A 17,467-nucleotide genomic window follows, 5' to 3' on the forward strand; every position below is an offset into this window, starting at 1 on the left:
TCACAATAACTTCAATGCAGTGTCAATGTGATAATAATAAATAAGCTTAAACTTGAGGTTCAAAGTCCCTGGGGAAATGGTTGGAGAGACCGGTACAGTGGTAAGGTAAGCCTGGAACCACTGTCAACTCAATAGAGTCCATGGTCAGGGACAGGAGGGAGTGACTGAGCACCGGGTAGGTATGGGGGTGGGGGAGGTGGAGGAACCTCAACACTTGATGTTGTTTGACAGGTTTGAGGTTCTTGCAGCCTGGATAGATGGGAATGGGGACTGCGGGGTGGATAAGTGGACTGATCGTGGCACCAAGATACAGGGAACCGTTCAAGGGGAGTTAATCAGAATGTGAGCAGCACGGTAGCACAGTGGGTTAGCACTGCTGCTTCACAGCTCCAGGGACCCCGGTTTGACTCCCGGTTTGGGTCACCGTCTGCGTGGAGTTTGCATGTTCTCCCCGTGTCTGCGTGGGTTTCCTCCGGGTGCTCCGGTTTCAACACAGCAAGAGCAACACAGCCCAGGAAACAGGCCCTTCGGCCCAACGAGCCCGCGCCGCCATTTTAACATTGTGAGTGCCCCCCTCTACCCATGACCTTTGTCTACGCCTAATTGGGGAAGGTTGAGGGGAGACTAATTTAGGGATAATTTGTTCCACCAATCAGCCTAACAGCACGGGATGTGGGAGGAAACTGGAGCACCCGGAGAAAACCCACGCAGGCACGGGGAGAATGCGCAAACTCCCACAGACACCGGCCCCAAATCCATGTGTCTGCACAGCAATCAGTGATAGTCACTGAGCTGTCATGTTGCCCGTCAGTTGGTCCAGTTGAAGCGTACACTGTGTTAATCACTGTGCTACCGCGGTAATACGTAAGAATTCTTCCCTAGAGGGCTGGAGGCAGGGTGACTGAACATCATTAAAGCAGAGTTAGACTCCTGACTATAAGGGGGGTCAGAGGTTGTCAGGTGTAGGTGGAATTGAGGCCAAAATGAGAATGTTGAATGGCGAAACAGACGCAAGGGGCCGAATGGCCTACTCCTCATCTGTAAATCAGAACATTCTTCATTCTGTCCATGGTCATTTCTGCCCAGTCAGTGCTGGTTTTGGAGACAGTGGGGGTGCGGGAGGGGCTATTGGAAGCAGACTGGGATACCACTCTGATCTTGGAAACCCCTACAGTGCAGAAAGAGGCCATTCAGCCCATCGAGTCTGCACCTACCACAATCCCACCCAGGCCCCACCCCCATATCCCTATATATTTTAACCTCCTAATCTCTCTAACCTACACATCCCTGGACACTAAGGGGCAATTTCTTAGCACCTCCAATCAACCTAACCCCCACATCTTTGGACTGTGTGAGGAAACCGGAGCACCCGGAGGAAACCCACGCAGACACGAGGAGAATGTGCAAACTCCGCCCAGACAGTGACCCGAGCCGGGAATCGAACCCAGGACCCCGGAGCTGTGAAGCAGCAGCGCTAACCCACTGTGCCACCGTGCCACCCACAAGTTGTGTGTCATATTTCTAAATGACACACACATGCTCCGGAATTCTACCGTCCTGCCCTCCACGGAATTGGGCCGGATAACACAATTATCCGCTGACCTCAGGCGGGAATTTCCGGTCTCGCTCGAGTGAGTCTGTGAAATCCCGGGGATGGAGTGAGGTTTTTGTAAAGTTCCCCTGGTTTAGTTTGAGGTTAAAACCACAGGCTTGGTGCCCGAGCTCCCCCTGATGGTTCACTGCAGAGTTTAACTGCGTTACCCGGGCTGACAGAAAGCTCAGGCTGGGCACACGCAGGAAGGTGCAAATTCAGACCGAGGGCTTTTCGTAATGTCAGTCTGAGCTCATCTTTCTCCTCGTCCCACAGGCGTTGCCTGGAGTCTGGCTGTTTCGTGTTTGGTCAGCTTTCTCACTTTGGGCTCTGTGGTTTTTTTTACAGTCTTGCTTTCAGTTCCTGCTGAATGATCTTAAGCACAATGTCAGCGTTCAGAGAGACAGAGACCCAGCGCTCACAGTGAGGAACCAGGAAACTCAATCTCCACACAGCTGGAGGGAGCGAGGGAGGGAGGGAGGAGGGGGTGAGGGAGGGAGGGAGGGAGGGAGGAGGGGAGGGGGCGAGGGAGGGGCTGAAGGAGGAAGGGAGCGAGGGAGGGAGGGAGGGAGGGTACGAGCAAGGGAGGGTGCAAAGGAGGGAGGGAGGATGGGAGGGGGTGAGGGAGGGAGCGAAGGATGAAGGGTGCGAGGGAGGGAGGGTGTGAGGGAGGGAGGGTACGAGCAAGGGAGGGTGCAAGGGAGGGAGGGAGGATGGGAGGGAGCGAGGGAGGGAGGATGGGAAGGGGCAAGGGAGGGAGCGAAGGATGAAGGATGCGAGGGAGGGAGGGAGGATGGGAGGGGGCGAGGGAGGGAGCGAAGGAGGGAGGGTGTGAGCAAGGGAGGGAGGATGGGAGGCTGCAAGGGAGGGAGTGAGTGAGGGATGGAAGGTGCGAGTGAGGGAGGGAGGATAAGAGGTGCTAAGGAGGGAGTGAGTGAGCGAGGGAGTGTGTGTGAGGCAATGGGGGTTACTTCGTGTCCGTGTTCACCATGAGGGTAAATAGCAACACAAAATCTCACAATATCACGAAATGGGATTGTCACTGATGAGATCTTATTGCCCCCTGCACTGTGCCCCCTGCACTGTGCCCCCTACACTGTGCCCCCTGCACTGTGCCCCCTGCACTGTGCCCCCTGCACTGTGCCCCCTACACTGTGCCCCCTGCACTGTGCCCCCTACACTGTGCCCCCTGCACTGTGCCCCCTACACTGTGCCCCCTGCACTGTGCCCCCTACACTGTGCCCCCTGCACTGTGCCCCCTGCACTGTGCCCCCTGCACTGTGCCCCCTACACTGTGCCCCCTGCACTGTGCCCCCTGCACTGTGCCCCCTACACTGTGCCCCCTGCACTGTGCCCCCTACACTGTGCCCCCTGCACTGTGCCCCCTACACTGTGCCCCCTGCACTGTGCCCCCTACACTGTGCCCCCTGCACTGTGCCCCCTACACTGTGCCCCCTGCACTGTGCCCCCTGCACTGTGCCCCCTACACTGTGCCCCCTGCACTGTGCCCCCTACACTGTGCCCCCTGCACTGTGCCCCCTACACTGTGCCCCCTGCACTGTGCCCCCTACACTGTGCCCCCTGCACTGTGCCCCCTACACTGTGCCCCCTGCACTGTGCCCCCTGCACTGTGCCCCCTACACTGTGCCCCCTGCACTGTGCCCCCTGCACTGTGCCCCCTGCACTGTGCCCTTTGCACTGTGCCCCCTGCACTGTGCCCTTTGCACTGTGCCCCCTGCACTGTGCCCTTTGCACTGTGCCCCCTGCACTGTGCCCCCTGCACTGTGCCCCCTGCACTGTGCCCTTTGCACTGTGCCCCCTGCACTGTGCCCTTTGCACTGTGCCCCCTGCACTGTGCCCCCTGCACTGTGCCCCCTGCACTGTGCCCCCTGCACATTGCCCCCTGCACTGTGCCCTCTGCACTGTGCCCCCTGCACACTGCCCCCTGCAATGTGCCCTCTGCACTGTGCCCCCTGCACTGTGCCCTCTGCACTGTGCCCTCTGCACTGTGCCCCCTGCACATTACCCCCTGCACTGTGCCCCCTGCACTGTGCCCTCTGAACTGTGCCCCCTGCACTGTGCCCTCTGCACTGTGCCCTCTGCACTGTGCCCCCTACACTGTGCCCCCTGCACTGTGCCCCCTGCACTGTGCCCTCTGCACTGTGCCCTCTGCACTGTGCCCCCTGCACATTACCCCCTGCACTGTGCCCCCTGCACTGTGCCCCCTGCACTGTGCCCCCTGCACATTGCCCCCTGCACTGTGCCCCCTGCACTGTGCCCTCTGCACTGTGCCCCCTGCACTGTGCCCTCTGCACTGTGCCCCCTGCACATTGCCCCCTGCACTGTGCCCTCTGCACTGTGCCCCCTGCACTGTGCCCTCTGCACTGTGCCCTCTGCACTGTGCCCCCTGCACATTGCCCCCTGCACTGTGCCCTCTGCACTGTGCCCTCTGCACTGTGCCCCCTGCACTGTGCCCTCTGCACTGTGCCCCCTGCACTGTCACCCCCCTCACAGTTTGGCAGCAATCTTGCCAGGGGTTAGTGCCAGAGGTGGGCATTCTGGGAAGCCCAATGGGGGGGGGTGTAATATCAACAAGGAACGACTGAACAGTGGGGTGTATAAACCAACAGGTGTGGGGGTGAGGTGGTCTGGGTATGTGTGGGGGAGGGGGAGGGGGGGTCATGTGGAGTCGGCCTTACTGACTCTATTGGGCCCCATCCCCCCCAGAGTGATGGTGTGAACTCACACCGAGCCCCCACCCCCTGCCCGCTGATTATTTGGACAGAGTGGCTGAAGATCTTCCCAAAAAAATTCTAGGTGCCGATTGAGTAAATGGGAGAATTTCCAGGCTGTGTTTTTTTGGGTGCGGTTGAACCTTAAATCTTATGACACTTTTGTGGACAGAAGCACGATTCTCACCAGTAGGCGGTGCGGCGGAGGCTAATCCGCCAGAGAAGCCGGCTGCATTCTGCCTGGGGCGCCATTGCGCGGGTGCTGCAATCTGCCAGTGAACTGGGAGAGCTCCTGACAGCCCCTCCACCACCCCCTACCGATCACTCCCCCTCCACCAATGACTAACCCTGCGGAGCTCCCCTCTTCCCACCTTCCCCCCCCATCACAGCTCCACCCCACCCCTGGGCACAGTCCCTGATGCTGCTCTGTGAGCACTGCTTGACCCTGCCCCCGATCACATGGGGGCTTCAAGGACCTTTGCTTCCCCCACAGCTCCCGGCATGGCCATCATGTCTGGTCCCTGTTGGTGGGGGCAGTGAGTCGTTCCTGTTAGGGAGGCTGGTGAGGGGGGAACTGTCCAGAGTTTATTCATCAGTCACAGGTAGGCTTACATTAACACTGCGGTGAAGTTACTGTGAAAATCCCCTAGTCGCCACACTCCTGTTCGGGTAACACTGAGGGAGAATTTAGCACCAAACCAACACGTCTTTCAGACTGTGGGAGGAAAGCGGAGTAACCCGGAGGAAACCCACGCAGACACAGGGAGAATGTGCAGAGACAGTGACCCGAGCTGGGAATCGAACCGGGGTCCCTGGCGCTGTGAGGTGGCAGGGCTAACCCACTGTGCAGCAGGCCCTGGAATTACTGAAGACCATGAAACCATTGTCAATTATTATAGAATCATAGAACCCTACAGTGCAGAAAGAGGCCATTCGGCCCATCGAGTCTGCACCAAACACAATCCCACCCAGGCCCTACCCCCATATCCCTACATATTATACCCACTAATCCCTCTAACCTACACATCCCTGGACACTAAGGGGCAATTTCTTAGCACGGCCAATCAACCTAACCCGCACATCTTTGGACTGTGGGAGGAAACCCACGCAGACACGGGGAGAATGTGCAAACTCCACACGCTCAGTGACCCGAGCCGGGAATCGAACCCGGGTCCCTGGATCTGTGAAGCAGCAGTGCTAACCCACTGTGCCACCCATTGTCGGAAAAACCCACTAGGTTGATTGGCCGTGCTGAATTCTCCCTCAGTCTATCTGAGCAGGGGTCGGACTGTGGCAACCAGGGGATTTTCACAGTGACTTCATTGCAGTGATTATGTAAGCCTACTTCTGACACTCATAAATAAACTTTTAAACTGGTCGTACCTTTGACCTGGATTCCACACTCACTGCAGTCGTTTCAGAGACCACTAGATGGGAGCACTGTCCTATCCTCGGGACTGCTCCAGCTCCTCCTGTTAACAGCTCCCACCGCCATCCCTGGAATCTTAATCGCTTGGCTTCCCACTCTCAGTGAGGCGCTCAGTGTTTCTGTGATCGATCGTCTGAGTCTGTTGATTACGGCCGCTGAATGTTATTGATTGGTGAAGCCTGGGCGAGGACTCAGGGAAAAGTTACCAAGCTGACGAACTGTCTCGGTTGGTGCTGATGTCTGGAGCGGACGCTGGAGAAACATTGAACAAACCCGCCACACGTTCAAAAGAGATGGTATTTAACTGTGATAAGTGCCAGGTGATGCACTTTGGAAGAAGTCACAAGACAAGGGAGTATTTAACGAATGGCGGGACACTGGGAAGCTCAGAGGAGCAGATGGATCAAGAAACAGAAAAGTTACAGCACAAAACAGGCCCTCCGGCCCACAAATTGCGCTGAACATGTCCCTACCTACTACGCTTATCTATAACCCTCTATCTTACTAAGTTCCATATACTCATCCAGAAGTCTCTTAAAAGACCCTATCGAATCCACCTCCACCACCACTGACGGCAGCCGATTCCACTCACTCACCACCCTCTGAGTGAAAAACTTACCCCTGACATCTCCTCTGTACCTGCTCCCCAGCACCTTAAACCTGTGTCCTCTCGTAGCGACCATTTCAGCCCGGGGAAATAGCCTCCGAGAATCCACCCTATCCATTCTTCTCATCATTTTATAAACCTCTATCAGGTCGCCTCTCATCCTTTGTCTCTCCAGGGAGAAGAGTCCCAGCTCCCTCAACCTATCTTCATAAGGCATGCCTCCCAATCCAGGCAACATCCTTGTAAATCTCCTCTGCACCCTCTCAATAACTTCCACATCCTTCCTGTAGTGAGGCGACCAGAACTGCGCACAGTACTCCAAGTGGGGTCTGACCAGGGTCTTATAAAGCTGCAGCATTATTTCCCAACTCCTAAACTCTGGATCCATAAAGCAATGTCCCCTTGGATCCCATGCCCCCTCGCTTTCTCAATAAGCCTTGCATGGGGCACTTTATCAACCGCCTTGCTGAAGTCCATATAAACCACATCCACCGCTCTTCCTTCATCAATGTGTTTAGTCACATCCTCAAAAAATTCAATCAGGCTCATAAGGCATAATCTGCCTTTGACAAACCGTGCTGACTATTCTTGATCATATTATACCTCTCCAAATGTTCATAAATCCTGCCTCTCAGGATCTTCTCCATCAACTTACCAACCACTGAGGTTAGACTCAATTTCCAGGGCTATCTCTATAATTTCCAGGGCTATCTCTACTCCCTTTATTGAATAAAGGGACAACATCCACAATCCTCCAGAACCTCTCCTGTCTCCACTGATGATGAAAGGATCATTGCCAGGGGCTCTGCAATCTCCTCCCTCGCCTCCCACAGTAGCCTGGGGTATATCCCATCCGGTCCCGGTGACTTATCTAACTTGATGCTTTTCCAAAGCTCCAACACATCCTCTTTCTTAATATCTACATGCTCAAGCTTTTCAGTCCGCCACAACCACCAAGATCCTTTTCCATAGTGAATACTGAAGTAAAGTATTCATTAAATACCTCCGCTATTTCTACCGATTCCATACAAACTTGCCCACCGTCACACTTGATAGATCCTATTCCTTCATGTCTTATCCTCTTGCTCTTCACATACTTGTAGAATGCCTTGGGGTTTTCCTTAATCCTGCCTGCCAAGGCCTTCTCATGACCCCTTCTGGCTCTCCTAATTTCCTTCTTAAGATCCTTCCTATTAACCGTATACTCCTCTAGATCTCTAACATTACCTAGCCCACTGAACCTTCTGTAAGCTTTTCTTTTCTTCTTGACTAAATTTATTACAGCCTTTGTACACCACGGTTCCTGAAACCTACCAAAACTTCCCTGTCTCTTTGGAACGTTGCTATGCAGAACTCCAGACAAATATTCCCTGAAAATTTGACACATTTCTTCCGTACATTTCCCTGGGAAAACCTCTTCCCAATTTAAGCCTCTAATTTCCTGCCTGGTAGCCTCATAATTCCCCCTACTCCAATTAAACACTTTCCTAGTTTGCCTGATCCTATCTCTCTCCAATGCTAGTGTAAAGGAGATAGAATTATGGTTACTATTCCCAAAATGCTCTCCCACTGATTGTGTCTGGAAACTTTCCTGAACGCACCCAACAAACTCCTCCCCATCCAAACCCCTTATTCTAGGGATATTCCAATCAATATTCGGGAAATTAAAATCTACCATCCCGACAACTCTGTTATTACTACATCTCTCCAGGATCTGTTTCCCTATCTGCTCCTCAACATCCCTGTTACTATCGGGCAGCCTGTAGAAAGTTATTGATCCCTTCCTGTTCCGAACCTCCACCCACAGAGACTCCGTAGACAATCCCTCCACGGCGTCCACCTTCTCTACAGCCGTGACACTATCCCTGATCAACAGTGCCACTCCCCCCCTCTTTTGCCTCCCTCCCTGTCCCTCCTGAAACATTTGAATCCCAGCACCTGAAGTATCCAGTCCTGTCCCTGAGACATCCAAGTCTCTGTAGTGGCCACCACATCACATTCCCAAGTAGCGATCCGTGCTCTGAGCTCATCCACTTTGTTCACAACACTCCTGGCGTTAAAATAGACACATCTCAAACCTTTGGCCTGAGCGCTCCCCTTCTCTATTCTCCCTCTCACACTGTCGACAATCCTTCTCTATTTGCGAGCTAACCTCCTCACTCCCAGTCACCTCATCTCGATTCCCACCCCCCAACCATTCTAGTTTAAAGTCCCCCCAGTAGCCGTGGCCAACATTCCCGCCAGGATATTGGTCCCCCTGGGATTCAAATGCCACCTGTCCTTACTGAACAGGTCACACCTGCCCCTAAAGAGGTCTCAATGATCCCTGAATCCCTGCCCCCTGCTCCAATCCCTCAGCCAAGCATTCACCCTCCACCTCATTCCATTCCTGCTCTCACTCTCCCGTGGCACAGGCAGCAATCCCGAGATTACTACCTTTGTGTTCCTCCTTCTCAACTCTCTACCTAACTCTCTATATTCCCTTTTCATGACCCCTTCCCTTCTCCTCCCTACGTCATTGGTACCCGTATGTACCACGACCTCTGGCTCGTCTCCCTCCCATTTCAGGATATCTTGGATGCGATCTGAAACATCCCGGATCCCGGCACCAGGGAGGCAATCCGAGTTTCACAACTTCCTCCACAGGATCGCCTGTCAAATGGTCAGTGGATCGGCATATGGATAACATTGGAATGGTTTAGGTTAGAGGGTCATTAGATTGGTTCCACTGGTCAGCGCAACATCGAGGGCCGAAGGGTCTGTACTGCGCTGGAATGTTCTATGTCCGACCCCCCCTCACTGTAGAGTCCCCTATCACTACTGCCTTCCTCCTCCTATCATTACCCTTCTGAGCTACAGGGCTGGACTCTGCACCAGAGGCACGGCCACTGCTGCTTCCCCCAGGTAGGCTGTCCCCCCCCAACAGTACTCAAACAGGGGTACTTATTGTGAAGGGGCACATCCACTGGGGTACTCTCTAGCACCTGACCTTTCCCCTTCCTGATGTGACCCACATCCCTGCCTCCCGCGGCCCCGGTGTGACCACCTGCCTGTAACTCCTCTCTATCACCTCCTCGTTCTCCCTGACCAGACGGAGGTCCTCGAGCTGCAGCTCCAGTTCCCCAACGCGGTGCCTTAGGAGCCGCACCCGGTGCAGATATAGACATCCGGGAGGACAGGGGCCTCCAGGACTTCCCGCATCCGACACTGAGAACAACAAACTGGCCTCACACTCGTAATTCCCCTTTTCTTCAAAGAACACAGGAAAAGAAACTAAGAATTAAACCGACCCTGCCTCGCCCATTTCCGCCTAACCCCATTGAGCCAAAGCCTCTCACTCTTCTCCCTGCTCACTCTGCTGCCCGCTGGATAGTGTGGCCTGCTTTTTAAACCTGGCATGCTAACACACGCGCTAAGAAATTGGCCCTTACTGTCCAGGGTAGTGGAGGTTAGAGGGATTAGTGGGTACAATATATGGGGGTAGGGCCTGGGTGGGATTGTGTTCGGTGCAGACTCGATGGGCCGAAGGGCCTCTTTCTGCACTGGAGGGTTCTATGTTCTACGCTCTAAACCCTTCCCAGGTCACCCCCGCGGCCTACTTCCACTTTACTGCTAAAAAACTTGGAAAAAAAGAGAGAAACCCCGCGGGAAAAAAACAAAGAAAAAAAAGTCAATCACTGACCCTTAACACACACCACAAATCGCTCCTCTCTGCTTGCCCGATCTGGGAGACTTATTCACAGATCCCTGAAAGTGGCAGAGCTGATGAATAAATGAGTTGAGAAGGCAAATAAGACTCTCGCTTTTGTCAGTGGTGGTATAGAGTATAAGAGTGAGGAGGTGGTGTTGGGGTGAGGACACAGCTGGAGTAGTGTGTGCAGTTCTGGTCACCTCACTATAGGAGGGGTGTGACAGCACTGGAGGGGGTACAGAGGAGATGCTGCCTGGGATGGAGTGTTTGAGCGATAAGGAGAGACTGGATAGGCTTGGGTTGTTTTCTCTGGAGAAGAGAAGGCTGAGGGGGGACAGGATTGAGGTGTATAAGATTATGAGGGGTGTGGACAGGGTTGAGGGGTCAGTAAAGAGGGTGCAGGAGATTCAGAGGGGATTTGAGAGAAGGAATTTTCACTCAGAGGGAGGTGGGAATGCGCTGGCTGGGAAGGTAGTGGAAGCCGGGAACCTTAAAAACGTATTTAGATGAGCACCTGAAACATCAGAACATTCAAGAGTCTGGGACAAGTGTGGGAAAGTGGGTGGTGAGTGAGTGTAATCGGCTGCCGTTGGTGGTGGTAGAGGCGAACTCACTGGGGTCTTTTAAGAGACTTCTGGATGAGTACATGGGATTTAATGGGATTGAGGGTTATAGATAGGCCCGGTAGGTAGGGATATGATCGGCGCAACTTGTGGGCTGAAGGGCCTGTTTGTGCTGTAGTGTTCTATGGAATCATGTGAGTACAGGCTCTGCGCTTTGATCTCTGTGAATATCAAATAAAAAATGTCCAAATCATCAAACAGACATCTCCAACAATTTGAGAAATAATAATAATAATGGGCGGCACGGTAGCACAGTGGGTTAGCACGGCTGCTTCACAGCTCCAGGGTCCTGGGTTCGATTCCCGGCTCGGGTCACTGTCTGTGTGGAGTTTGCACATTCTCCTCGTGTCTGCGTGGGTTTCCTCCGGGTGCTCCGGTTTCCTCCCACAGTCCAAAGATGTGCGGGTTAGGTTGATTGGCCGTGCTAAGAAATTGCCCCTTATTGTCCAGGGATGTGTAGGTTAGAGGGATTAGTGGGTATAATATGTAGGGATATGGAGGGAGGGTCTGGGTGGGATTGTGTCCGGTGCAGACTCGATGGGCCGAAGGGTTCTTTGATTCTAAACAAAACTGTGCAAAGAAAATGAACGCATTAACCATAGAAAAATAAGCAAAAGAACCCATTCTATAAATCCAATGCCACTATAAATATTCTCTGGAGTTCAATGTAGCAGGGGTTAAATTTAATTCCTGCAAGATGAGGCTGATTTCTCTGAGAATTCCGCTAATTTTAAAGTTTTAACTTTCCCAAACGTGGGAAGTCTTGATGATGAAATACTATTGGTTGATTTGCTGTCTAAAAGATCTTTTCAGAATGTCTCCTGCCCCCAGTGGCTGCTCTTGTAAAATGTCACCACTTTCGTCAAAGATGTTAGTCACCAGTGCAGAGGATTGGTTAAAGTTCATTTATTAGTGTCACAAGTAAGGCTAACATTAACGCTGCAATGAAGTTACTGTGAAAATCCCCCAGTCGCCACACTCCAGCGCCTGTTCAGGTCAATGCACCCTAACTAGCATGTCTTTCAGACTGTGGGAGGAAATCGGAGCACCCGGAGGAAACCCATGCAGACATGGGGAGAATGTGCAGATTCCACACAGACAGTGAGTGACCCAAGCCGGGAATCGAACCTGGGTCCCTGTCGCTGTGAGACAGCAGAGCTAACCCACTGTGTCACCGTGCCCCCGGGAATCGAACCCGGGTCGCTGGCGCTGTGAGACAGCAGTGCTAACCCACTGTGTCACCATGCCCCCGGGAATCGAACCCGGGTCCCTGGCGCTGTGAGACAGCAGTGTTAACCCACTGTGTCACCGTGCCCCCCGAGAATCGAACCCGGGTCCCTGGCGCTGTGAGACAGCAGTGCTAACCCACTGTGTCACCGTGCCCCCAGGAATCGAACCCGGGTCCCTGTCGCTGTGAGACAGCAGTGTTAACCTACTGTGTCACCGTGCCCCCCGAGAATCGAACCCGGGTCCCTGGCGCTGTGAGACAGCAGTGCTAACCCACTGTGTCACCGTGCCCCCTGGGAATCGAACCCGGGTCCCCGGTGCTGTGAGACAGCAGAGCTAACCCACTGTGTCACCGTGCCCCCTGGGAATCGAACCCGGGTCCCTGGCGCTGTGAGACAGCAGTGCTAACCCACTGTGTCACCGTGCCCCCTGGGAATCGAACCCGGGTCCCTGGCGCTGTGAGACAGCAGTGCTAACCCACTGTGTCACCATGCCCCCCCGGGAATCGAACCCGGGTCCCTGGCGCTGTGAGGCAGCAGTGCTAACCCACTGTGTCACCGTGCCCCCTGGGAATCGAACCCGGGTCCCTGGCGCTGTGAGGCTAACAACTGTGCCACCCTGGTTCTCAGATACACTGTCAACTAAGGCTCAGTCATAACTTAATAGCTTTATCTAAAGGTCCAAATCTTTTTATTCATTCATGGGATGTGGACGTTACCCATCCCTAAGTGCCCTTGTTTAGCAGAGGGACAATCCGAGGGGATGTATCCCAGTACTTAGCGGGTCCACGTTTCCCATACTGAAGTCAGTATCGAAGACAATTTTGGAGGGACTAATCTGCCCCCCAAAACTGTAAACATCCCAGGAAATTATCACTCTCGTTAACAGGTCAAGTATTCCGAAGGGTCCCAAATCATGAACTCTGCAGACATCCTGACCTTCCCTGCAGTAGACCTAAAGTATGCATCAAGACATGGACAATATCCAGGCTTTGGGCTGACCAGTGATGTGTGAAATTCACATCACACAAGGGCCAGGATATGTCCAACAAGACAGGGTCTAACCCTTGCCCCTGGACATTTAAATGGCATTGCCATCACTGAGTCCCCCACATCCTGGGGGTTTCCAGTGACCAGAAACGGAACTGGACTAGCCCTATAAATACTGTGCCCCCGCTCCCCCCCCCCCCTCCAGAGCAGTCAGAGGTTAGGAATCTTGTAGCGAGTAACCCACCTCCTGACCCCACCACCAAAGCCTGTCCACCATCTCCAAGGCACAAGTCAGGGGTGTGATGGAATAGTCTCCACTTACCTGGATGGGTGCAGCTCCAACAACACTCAAGAACTCAACACCATCCAGGACAAAGCAGCCCCGTTTGATTGGTACCCCCTCCGCAAGCATTCGCTCCCTCCAGCACCAATAGTGGCAGCCGTGTGTACCATCTACAAGATCCACTGCAGGCACTCACCAAGGCTCCTTAGATAGCACCTTCCAAATCTGTGACCTCTACCATCTAGAAGGACAAGGGCAGCAGATACCACCAGCTGGAGGTTCCCCTCTAAACTACTCGCCAACCTGACTAGGCAATATATCAGCCGTGCCTTCACCGTCACTGGGTCAAAACCCTGGAACTCCCTCCCTTGGGTGGCACGGTAGCACAGTGGGTTAGCACTGCTGCTTCGCAGCGCCAGAGTCCTGGGTTCGATTCCCGGCTCGGGTCACTGTCTGTGTGGAGTTTGCACATTCTCCTCGTGTCTGCGTGGGTTTCCTCCGGTTTCCTCCCAAAGATGTGTGGGTCAGGTTGATTGGCCATGCTAATGAAATGACCCCTTAGTGCCCAGGGATGCATAGGTTAGAGAGGATTAGTAGGTATAATATGTAGGGATATGGGGGCAGGGCCTGGGTGGGATTGTGGTCGGTGCAGACTCGATGGACAGAAGGGCCTCTTTCTGCACTGTAAGGTTCTATGATCTATAACAGCACTGTGGGTGGACCTACACCACAGGGACTGCAGCCGATTCAAGAAGATAGCTCACCACCACCTTCAGAAGGGGCAGTTGGGGGTGGGCAATAAATGCTGGCCCGGCCAGCGACGCTCACATCTTGTAAGTGAAGTTTTAAAAAAAAAAGTTGTGTGGAGTCACAGGTAGACTGGGTAAAGATTTCATAGAACGTTCCAGCACAGTACAGGCCCTTCGGCTCTCGATGTTGCGCCGACCAGTGGAACCAATCTAATGACCCTCTAACCTAAACTATTCCAATGTTATCCATATGCCTATCCACTGACCATTTGAACGCCCTTAAAGTTGGCGAGTCCACAACTGCTGCAGGCAGGGCATTCCACGCCCTTACTACCCTCTGAGTAAAGAACCTACCTCTGACATCCGTCCTATAATTACCACCCCTCAATTTAAAGCTATGTCCCCTCGTGTTAGCCATCACCATCCGAGGAAAAAGGCTCTCACTGTCCACCCTATCTAACCCTCTGATCATCTTGTATGCCTCAATCAGGTCACCTCGTAACCTTCTACTCTCTAATGAAAATAACCTCAAGTCCCTCAGCCTTTCCTCATAAGACCTTCCCACCATACCAGGCAACATCCTGGTAAACCTCCTCTGTACCCTTTCCAATGCTTCCACATCTTTCTTATAATGCGGCGACCAGAACTGTACGCAATACTCCAAGTGCGGCCGCACCAGAGTTTTGTACAGTTGTAACATGACCTCACGGCTCCAAAATTCAATCCCTCTACCAATAAAAGCTAACACACCGTACGCCTTCTTAACAACCTTACCAACCTGGGTGCCAACTTTCAGGGAGCTATGCACACGTACCCCGAGATCTCTCTGCTCATCGACACTACTAAGAGTCCTTCCATTAGCCCTATATTCTGTACTCCTGTTACTCTTATCAAAGTGAATGACCTCACACTTTTCCGTATTAAACTCCATCTGCCACCTCTCGGCCCAGCTCTGCAGCTTATCTATGTCCCTCTGCAAACTGTAACATCCATCCTCACTGTCTACAACTCCTCCGACTTTGGTGTCGTCAGCAAATTTACTAACCCATCCTTCTACACCCTCATCTAGGTCATTTATAAAAATGACAAACAGCAGTGGCCCCAAAACAGATCCCTGAGGTACATCACTTGTAACTGAACTCCAGGTTGAATATTTCCCAACAACCACCATCCTCTGTCTTCTATCAGCGAGCCAATTCCTGATCCAAACTGCGAAATCACCCTCAATCCCATGCATCTGCATTTTCTTCAGTAGCCTACCATGGGGAACCTTATCAAACGCTTTGCTAAAATCCATATACACCGCGTCAACTGCCTTACCCTTGTCCACCTCTTTGGTCACCTTTTCAAAAAACTCGATAAGGTTTGTGAGGCACGACCTACCCTTCACAAAACCGTGTTGACTATCCCTAATCAATTTATTTCCCTCTAGATGATTATCAATCCTATCCCTTATAATTCTTTCCAAAACTTTGCCCACAACAGAAGTAAGGCTCACCAGTCTATAATTCCCAGGATGGTCTCTACTCCCCTTCTTGAACAAGGGGACAACATTTTCTATCCTCCAGTCTTCCGGCACTATACCTGAAGCCAATGACGACATGAAGATCAAAGCCAAAGGTTCTGCAATCTCCTCCCTAGCCTCCCAGAGAATCCTAGGGTAAATCCCATCCGGCCCAGGGGACTTAGCTATTTTCACATTCTCAAGAATTGCCAACACCTCCTTATGTACCTCAGTCCCGTCTAGTCTACTACCTGGTATCACAGTATTCTCCTCGACTACACTGACTTTTTCCTGCGTGAATACTGACGAAAAATACTCATTCAGTGCCTCTCCTATCTCTTCAGGCTCCATGCACAACTTCCCACTGCTGTCTCTGACTGGCTCTAATCTTGCCCTGACCAATCTTTTATTCCTGACATACCTATAGAAAGCTTTAGGATTTTCCTTGATCCTATCCGCCAAAGTCTTCTCATGTGCTCTTCTTAACTCTCTCTTTAGCTCCTTCCTGGCTAATTTATAACTCTCCAGTGCCCTAACTGAGCCTTCACGTCTCATCTTTACACAAGCCTCCTTCTTCCTCTTCACCAGAGGTTCAACTTCCTTAGTACACCACGGTTCCCTCGCTCGACCACTTCCTCCCTGCCTGACAGGTATATATTTATCAAGGACTCGCAGTAGCTGCTCCTTGAATAAGCTCCACATTTCAGATGTTCCCAGCCCCTGCAATTTCCTACTCCACCCTATGTACCCTAAATCTTGCCTAATAGCCTCATAATTACCTTTCCCCCAGCTATAACTTCTGCCCTTCGGTATATGCCTATCCCTTTCCATCACTAAGGTAAACGTAACCGAATTGTGGTGACTATCACCAAAGTGCTCACCTACCTCCAAGTCTAACACCTGGTCTGGTTCATTACCCAGTACCAAATCCAATGTAGCCTCAGCTCTTGTTGGCCGATCTACATACTGTGTCAGGAAACCTTCCTGCACACATTGGACAAAAACTGACCCCTCTAACGTGCTTGAACTGTAGCTTTTCCAATCGATATTTGTAAAGTTAAAGTCCCCCATAACAACCACCCTGTTACTCTCGCACCTATCCAGGATCATCTTTGCAATCCTTTCCTCTACATCTCTGGAACTTTTTGGAGGCCTATAAAAAAACTCCCAGCAGGGTGACCTCTCCTTTCCTGTTTCTAATCTCAGCCCATACTACCTCAATAGACAGGTCCACATCAAACATCCTTTCTGCCACCGTAATACTGTCCTTGACTAACGATGCCACACCTCCCCTTCTTCTACCACCTTCTCTGCTCTGACTGAAACATCTGAACCCCGGAACCTGCAACAACCATTCCTGTCCCTGCTCTATCCATGTCTCTGTAATGGCCACAACATCGAAGTCCCAGGCACCATCCAGGCTGCAAGTTCGTCCACCTTATTGCGTATGCTGCTTGCATTAAAGTATACGCACTTCAACCCACCCTCCCGCCTGCCAATACACTGCTGTGACCTAGAAACCTTATCCATGACCTCCCTGTTCTCATCCTCCTGTACATTGGAGCTACAGTTCAGATTCCCATTCCCCCTCTGAATCAGCTTAAACCCCCCCCCGAATAGCATTGGCAAATTTTCCCCCCAAGATATTAGTTCCCCTCTGGTTCAGGTGCAGACCATCCCCCTTGTAGAGGTCCCACCTACCCCAGAATGAGCCCCAATTGTCCAAGTATCTGAAACCCTTCCCTCCTGCACCATTTCCTTCCCTGAAGGACAGTAGTGAACCGGATGGGGGTTTTTCCGATACGGTCACCATGGCTTTCAGTTCCAGAGTTTTCTTGGGGTCCGGGTCCACAGGACTCTTAAATCGACCTCGCAGGTGGAGGATGTGGTCAAGAAAGCGTATGGTGTACTGGCCTTCATCAATCGAGGGATTGAGTTTAGGAGTCGGGAGGTAATGCTGCAACTTTATAAGACCCTTGTCAGGCCACACTTGGAGTACTGTGCGCAGTTCTGGTCGCCTCACTATAGGAAGGATGTAGAAG

Source organism: Carcharhinus amblyrhynchos, chromosome 35 (assembly GCF_965287045.1).
Source record: "Carcharhinus amblyrhynchos chromosome 35, sCarAmb.v2.hapA, whole genome shotgun sequence".
In the NCBI taxonomy this organism is placed as follows: Eukaryota; Metazoa; Chordata; class Chondrichthyes; order Carcharhiniformes; family Carcharhinidae; genus Carcharhinus; species Carcharhinus amblyrhynchos.